This window comes from Camellia sinensis, chromosome 4 (genome assembly GCF_055761805.1).
Source record: "Camellia sinensis isolate YWXY chromosome 4, ASM5576180v1, whole genome shotgun sequence".
Lineage (NCBI taxonomy): Eukaryota > Viridiplantae > Streptophyta > Magnoliopsida > Ericales > Theaceae > Camellia > Camellia sinensis.
Window position 1 is genome coordinate 193,862,776 of NC_138964.1, and position 8,630 is coordinate 193,871,405.

The following is an 8,630-nucleotide window of genomic DNA, read 5'->3' on the forward strand; positions in this document are numbered from 1 at the left end:
TCACTTAATGTTTACTTTGTGCCAGTATGGTAATGATATGAACATATGTTAATTGGGGAACATAGTGGGCTTGTATGAAAAGGGTTTATTGGGTAAATACTCACATGTGATGTTTGCACTAGGATAGTTGTTTGTGTTTGTGGTATTAGTACACTTGTCATGAGTATGCCTTAATTCACATGAACACACTATCATAGCAGTGGCCTCTTTATTATAATCTCTGGTGTACATCATTGATAATGGTTGAGGTTGCAGAAAAGAATAAATGAGTAGCCAAGATTCTCTTAAAAAAAAAAAAAAAAAAACAACAACAACAACAACAAACTTGACTTGTTTGGGTTCGTAGCCTCTTTAACTCGAGTTATTAAGCCCGTAGGGGTGTCTCTACACCTAGTGCCCTAAAACCGTCTGATTTGGGAGTCATTGGCCCAATACTTGCTACATGGGTTAATTAGAAAGCTTAAGGGACCTAGACATTGCACAGTTAAGGAAAAATAAAGAGAATGACTAGTTCGGATTCGTAACCTTTTCAGCTCGAGTTATTAAGCCCGTAGGGGTGTCTCTACACCTAGTGCCCTAAAACCGTCTGGTTTGGGAGTTATTGGCTCAATGCTTGTTACATGGGCTAAATAGAAAGCTTAATGGATCAGGACATTGCACAGTCTAAAAAAAAAAAAAAAAAAAAAAATTAAGAAGCTTGGTTGCAACAGTTTAGTTTTTCTGTATATGTTGAGTGTTATTATAAGTTACATTGGGCTATTATAGTGGACAGTTAACTAAGGATTCATTTAGCAAGAAGAGTTTGGCGCTTTTTTGGCTATTTTAGCCACAAAAGACAAAATAGGCTATTTTAGCCACAAAAAACAAAACATCATATCCAACCCATAATCATTACACTTTTCTCTCACAAAAAAAGTCAAAAAAGCCAAAAAGCCAAAAAGCCAACCCACTTCCCAAACGGAGGCTAATATGGTGATGGCACTTTACACCGAGGGTACTAATGATGTGTCTACTAGCATTCACAAGTACAGGGGACTCTACTTTTGTATTAACTGAATTGTGGTTTAAGCTCAATAGATTCCTTTATACTTGTCCACTATGCCTTTAATGAATCATCATGTTTTAATATCACACTGTAGTGACACATAAGTTGGTTGTTGTGTGGAGTAGTGTGGTTAATTGTTGTTGAGCGGATTTGAATATGTTGATGTTTGTGGGTATCATTTCTGAAAACCCTCACGAGACTATATTCGTCCACTTAGGGTAACCTTGTGGTTTAAAGGCTTGTTGCATATGCTAAATGCAATTGTGTTCCCTACGAAAGTGACTGAGAGTATTTTACTTTTCTTATTTCTTTTGTTTTGCTTGAGGACTAGCAAAAATGCAAGTTGGGGGGTGTGATGTAGGCCGAAAGGTACCACATTTAGGCCACTTAAGTTACATTTTTTTGTCTTTTAATTTTATTTATTTGGTGGAGATGATGTGTTTCGTGCACTTGTACAAATTTGACAGAAAATATGAAAATTCAATCAAAAGGGGGCGCGAAATCAGATTCTCCGAGCGAGACGTGAAAAATCCGAGTCCACCAGACTACCGCACGTGCGGTCCACCACCACACGAGCGGCCAACACCACCGCACGAGCGGCCAACCTAGGGACGCGTGCACGGACTTTTTGGTCTATTTTGCTCTGAATAAAAGATAGAAAATCAGTCACAGTTAGGCTTCGAAAATTGAATACAGAAATGAGGGAGGCTAGGGTTCCAAAGGGGGAGACACTACCAAAGCTTGGAAAACACTTCCATGGGGGCTTCTTCTTCATCTTTTTCCTCTTTCCACTCCTCCATGAGTGGCTAGAAGTCTTTTCTAGGGTTTTGATGAAACCCTAGCCATGTAATGGAATTTTTCACGAGCTTTCATTGCAATTTGGTTTGAATGAATGTATGGATGTTTTAGAAGTTTATAAATAATTGTTTCATTCTTCTCTTCAAGCATTTTACTCTCTGTGATTGTTTAATGTTTTTCATACATTAGTATTCTTTGTGTTTGTATTCAAAGTACGAGACGAGTCATGCTATGAGAGACGGGTCGTTTTGCTAACATAGTTTAAAGCAAACGACTCGTACTGCTCGGGATGATTCGTGCTTATACATTGAATGCAACAACCCTCTTGATCAATATTTCACACTTGCAGTTGTGAAATATTAGATAATTCAAACCGAATTGCGATTGATGGTTGATGTTAAGTCTCATTCATGTGGTTAGTGGTGAATTCTCTACCTTAGGAATTTTTTTTTCCCGAAAATTAATATCTCAAACCCTAGATTTTAATTGTCAATATAATTCTTCAATTTTATTTAATTGATGTTTAGGTATAGAATCAATCTTATCTTTTTAATCAAAATTAATTTAGGAATTTTGTGATTGAATTAATTTAATTTCACAATAGTCCCTGTAGATCGATACCTGGACTTACCATTATTCTGATTGAATTTGGTATAGTTTAGTATTTAATTTTGGTGTGTTCAACGACCCATCACTTGTTTGGTTTGGATTTTTAGGATTCATTTTTCAAAAAATTAAATTTTTTATTTTTATTTTTCATGTTTTTTTTGTTTTTGTTGACTTTTTTTAATATTTTAAGGTTTTTTTTTTTTCATTTCTAGATACACCTAACATAAATATATTTAAAAGTATAATATTTGTGATTTTTTTAAAAAAAATTCACTAAATACTAAAAATACAAAAAAAAAAAGAAAATTCAATACATTTTTGTATTCTTATGTATTCATTAATTTTTAAAAATATTTTACTTTTTAAATACTTTTAAGTAAGGTGTATCTAAAAAAATAAAAAAAAAAATTATTTAAAATTTTAAAAATATTCACTAAAAACAAAAAAAAATACAAAAAATAAAAAAATTAATTTTCAAAAAATTAAATTGAGAAATTAAAACTAAACACAATGAATAATATTTTCCCTAGCGGGAGAAATAATATTCCGCTATGAAGCACGAATACTTCAAATAGGAAGATGTATCTGTATCGTATCCGTATCGGATATTGATACTCTTCGGATATTTACGGATACGTATCAGATACTTATTAAAAGTATCGGATACTTCTTAATTAATTTTTCATTAATTTTGAAGTATCGGGTACTTAGTTTTGAAGTATCGGATAGTCTGACTCACATATTATCGGATACTTCTTAATTAATTTATAAGTATCAAATCCTCCAAGTCATGTATTACTCCTTTTACGAAATTAAAATTGTATTATTTCTTGCATAACATCATGATATAATATAATTGTGAGAATAAATAGAATATTTTTACACTACTTTGCTTAGTTTTTTTTTTTATAAAAATAACATAGTAAGCTCAAATAATATAAGTCATCAAATTGGCATATCTTCATTATATCATGTGTGTCCCCTATAACTACATAGAAGTAAGGATTAATAAGATAATATAACAATAGTAAAATTAAATATCAATAAATAAATAAGAAAATAAACTTGCATAGAATATTTTTGACTAGTGCAGAAGGAAAAAAACATAGGGTCAAGTTATGGATTGTTTTGATATTATAATATCAACATATTAGACTTGATATTGAAATAAAATATTTACAAGACCTATTGAAAATTTAAAAACTAAACTAGCTATTAGCTTAAATTAATACCCAATTCTTAAAGATTAGTATTTTGCATTATAAAGTTACTGTGATTTCTCAACATTCTTGAGTTTATGTGTAACTCATTGCTAATAATTTATTTATTTATTTATTTTTTATTTTTTACAAACGTATCCTAGTCGTACCCGTATCTTACTTTTTTAGGTTTTGCTGTATCGCCGTATCCGTATCGTATCGTATCCGTATCGTATCGTATCCGTACTTTCTAGATATTCCGGTATATAGTATATTAAAAAAATAATATTTGACGGAATGGTTTATAAAATTATTTTTTTAATATTGTAAAGTTTTTCATCAATTTGATATACATGTGGACTTCAAATAAAATCATTTCTAGCAGAACAACTACCACTACTGAAAAAGTAAATACGGCTATTGTAACGGACGGTTCACATAGCCGAAATTTGACCAAATGTAAGTGGTCATGAGCAATTCCATATCTATTATAGGTTGATTTTATCAACAAAGTCTTCTTATGTTAATAAATATATAGATATATATATATATATATATCTATGTGAATATTTTTTTAAAAATTACAAATCAATATAAAGATCAAAAAGTAATTACAGGGAGGGGGAGTTTAACTCTGTCAGTGATTTTTTTTTCTTTTTTGCATAGGACGAATTGTACCTCCCTATTTATATAATTACTTTTGATTATTTAGGTTGAATTATAATTTTTTTTTCCCTATTATTTTATGTAACATTTTGACCCATTCGTAATCCTTCGGGTAATTTTTTTTTAAGGTATATAATGTGGTTTTGATTCCATTCAAGTGTCGGCCTCTTCAAGGTCTTTTGTTGAATCATTCATAGCCTGTCATGGAGGTAATATAGATTCTCATTGGATCACAGATCACCTGTTTATTGTTACATTTGGGGCACTTTGGGAAGTTGGGTAAAAAGTCAATTTTTTTGCTTTTTAATTTTTTTAGCAAAAAAAGTCAGTTTTTTTATCCAAAATAATCCAATTTTTTGCCAAAAAAGCCACCAAAAAAGTTAAAAAGCCAAAAAATCAACTTTTCACCAACTTCTCAAAACACCATTATCGAAATAAGAAAAACGTATATGATGATAGAAAAGTAATTTTACCGCTTATTTGCGGAGGCCTTATTTAAAGTCAAAGTAAATACTCTCCATGGACTGGTCTTAAAAAATTTATTGTAGCTAATGAGTATTCAACATGAAATTGGAGTGAGTACACTTTCAGGGCCCAAGTTGTGTTGTGTCCATTAAGCCAACCTCTTGAGGTTTTTATTTTTTGTTTTTATTGTTGATGTATCTTTGATATAGATATTATTTTGATGATTTGGTTCAGATATATTCCCTCATCTCATCCAATTATGTTAAGAATGTCAATTTTTTTTACAAAAGGTGACATAGATATAAGATATATGATGGAATTAAAATTTTACAAAATAAGACATAGATTTAAAACAAAGTGTAAATCCCGCATTCTCTCTCACGTTTATGTGTCAATTGTAAAAAATTTCTATGCAATTGGACTTTAACTTTTTGTGATTGGGGTTGTTGTTGCGCATGGTGCGCAGCAACTGTTACTCACTTTTGGGCCTTTTAACTCTCTTATTGAGTTTCACAATGCATATATCATGCGCAGCAACTGTTACTCACTTTATTGGACCCTTTAACTCTCCTATTGAGTTTTACAATGCATATGGATGAATTGGAACATTTCAATGTGTAAATACCATGTATCCTTTAAGTACGAGTAATACTTGTAAAATACTGTCATATAAATTTAAATGTCTATTATTTGTCATGAAAAATTATTTTTATCACATTATTTTTAAAAGACATAATTATCAAAATCCTTATTCAGATTGTAAGATCTTATGATGTTACAATAAGTTAGGCTAATGATCCAAATCGCACTAGAATTTTAAATTTTATAAAATCTTAATGTGATTACAATTATAGTCAGTTAGATTGTATAGAATCTTGCTATAATCCCGATTTTACCAATTTTTTTTTTCTTTTTATTTATTTCTTATATACATATGTATGTGTAAATCTACATAATTTTTTTTTTTTTACTATAAACTCTATCTCCAAACATCTCCTTTAATTTATTTTAATATAGAAGATATATTATATCAAATTTATGTGTAAAATACATCATCATAAATAATAATTTTTCATTTCATTTTGTTCTGAAAATAAAATCTTACAATCTAGTCCATAAGTCCCTCTCAACAACCTCAATTAAGATTTCAATTTTAACAACTTTTTAAAAACCTATGGGTTTGTTTGGTTTAATTTTAGAATTATGATTTAAGTGTATAGTTGTATTTTGAGTTTTGAGTTTTTGAATCATGATTTGAAAAAAGAAAATTTATTTGATTATAAGTTTTAAAAATAGTTTTAGAATAATTTATAATTTTTTTTAATTGATTGATGTATAGAATGTGAGAAAATGTAAGAGGAGAGAGGAGAGAGAAAAATTGATTGATTAATTGAATAATAATAATAATAATAATAATAAAAAAAGAGAAGAGAAGAGTTTTGAAAATAATTTTGAATTGTATTTTAAAAATATGTTTGGTAAACATATTTTATCTAAATTATGATTTAAAAATAGAATTAAATTTTGAAAAGTAAATTACACGTCACCTATAATTTTTTATATAAAAAATTTAAATTTGTATAATATTTTCCCTTGCATATTTTCTCAAAAAAGCCTCTTGAATAGGGCCATGAAAAGTACAAAAGAAAACGTGAAGTCAAACAAACTATAAATCCACCCAGCCTTATGAAGGGTCCTACCACTCCTCCATGCGTTTATTTATAGTTGTGAAAAAAGCAACTGAAGCAAAATGATAATGATGGGTGGGCTTGAAATGAAACTTGATAGTGCCAAAGATTGATAAATTTTTGAGATTCTTTGAATAAAGCAAAAGAAATGGAGAATCTTCCAAAGGACATGCGTGTGGTTGTGCTCCTCTAGTTGAGGAGCCTCTAGCCCCAAAGCCATCCTTCCACTCAACATTAAAAAAAATTAATGAATATACAAATATGTTGTTTGATGACAAAAAGTACTATATTTGATTCTGTTTTGTGCTAGCTAGCCTATAGTGCACCAAACCATCATCGCCACCGCACCTCTGATCGCCACCGACATCTGACATGAACCAACCGTCACTGATCTCCAACCACATGTCAATTGATTACTGGACCGGTCATTGATGACTCCAACGTTAAAGCCTCCGATTTTTGACTTTTTAATTATTTTAATTATTTTAATTTAAAGTTAAAAAGTTTAATTTGAGATAAATTTTTTTAATTTTTTTAACTTTTTAACTTTTTACTGAAATGTTTATATGTAATATTACTAAATTGTCCTTAATTTTAAACTTTGTCCTGACAGTGCCGCCGAGCGCGACACATCACCACTAATTTTACCCTTTTTTAATTTTTTTAATTTTTTAAATTTTATCATAGCTGTGCTATGGAATTGTTAACCCAAATATATTTTTTGGTCATTTAATATTTGTTTAATTTATTACATTAATTTGTTTTTGTTTTGTTTTGTTTTTTTTTTAAAATGGTTTTTCATGTGTTTTTTTATTTTTATTTTTTTTATTTTTTGTAAAATGATAAAAAGTGAGGTTTTATTTTATTGTCTTGTGTATATTAATTTTTTTTTTTGCAAATGATTTTTTCATGTGTTTTTTATTTTTATTTTTATTTTAATTTTAAATTTTTTTTCATTTTCTCTAAAATGATAAAAAGTGAGGTTTTATTTTATTGTCATGTATATTTAAATTTTTTTTTTTTTTTTTTTGCAAATGGATTTTTCATTTGTTTTTTATTTTAATTTTAATTTTTTTTTCATTTTCTGTAAAATGATAAAAAGTGAGGTTTTATTTTTATTGTCCTGTGTATTTATTATTTTTTTTTTTTGCAATTTCATGTGTTTTTTATTTTAATTTTAATTTTTTTTTCATTTTCTGTAAAATGATAAAAAGTGAGGTTTTATTTTATTGTCCTGTGTATTTTATTTTATATTTTTGCAAATGGTTTTTTTTTTTTTTTGAAAAATACTTTCTCATTTGTTTGCATTTTACATGACGTGGAAACTGAAATTTGGCTTACATATTGTCCTCTTTTTCATTTCTTTTTAATTTACTTTTTTTTTTTTTTTGGGCAAAAACGCTTTTCTTTGTTTGTACGTGTCGTGAGGCGGTGAGACATGTGTATCAGAGTGGGAGGTGGGAGGGGATAGTTTGGTAATTTTAACCTGCCATGGGTTCAACATTTTCAAATGAAGCTCATTTGGACGGTAGTGGCTAAATTAGCCTTTTTTGGACGATAGTGGCTAATTTAGCCCAAAATCGTCTTCCCAAACGGCACTTAGTTCGAAATTTGAAAAGTTATTAATTTGTAGAGGGTGAGAGTTATAAATTTGTATTAAATAATTAAAAAAATATAAAAAAGTATAATAAATTATTATTGATGTGGGATATGATAACACGTGACGTTTCAAGATCAACTAATAATTCTTTCAAAAACTCATTAAAAAATTTAAATTTTTTTTATTGTCAAATGTTTTAATTTTTTTAAAATTTTTGTTAATTAAAATCTTATTTTAATATTTAACTTAAGGTTTCTAAAAATTTTGAGTTATCACGGTTGCCAGCGAGCTCCAACAAAGCTCAATCCATTTTCCAACGATCAGTCGATCACTCACTATAACAAATTAACAAATTAATGTTTGAGAGGTAAAAATTTATGGATCAAATCACTTTTAAGTATGGAATATTTTAGTTGTTAAAAGTGTCGTGGTATTTTTAACAACAAAATTGAATATTATTGATGAATTATTATTTTTTTAAGATTGAAAGTTTCATTTAAAAACAAAACTTTTTTGCTCAAAATCGTTTTGTGTAAAGGCTTCGCTTTTGAAAATATTTT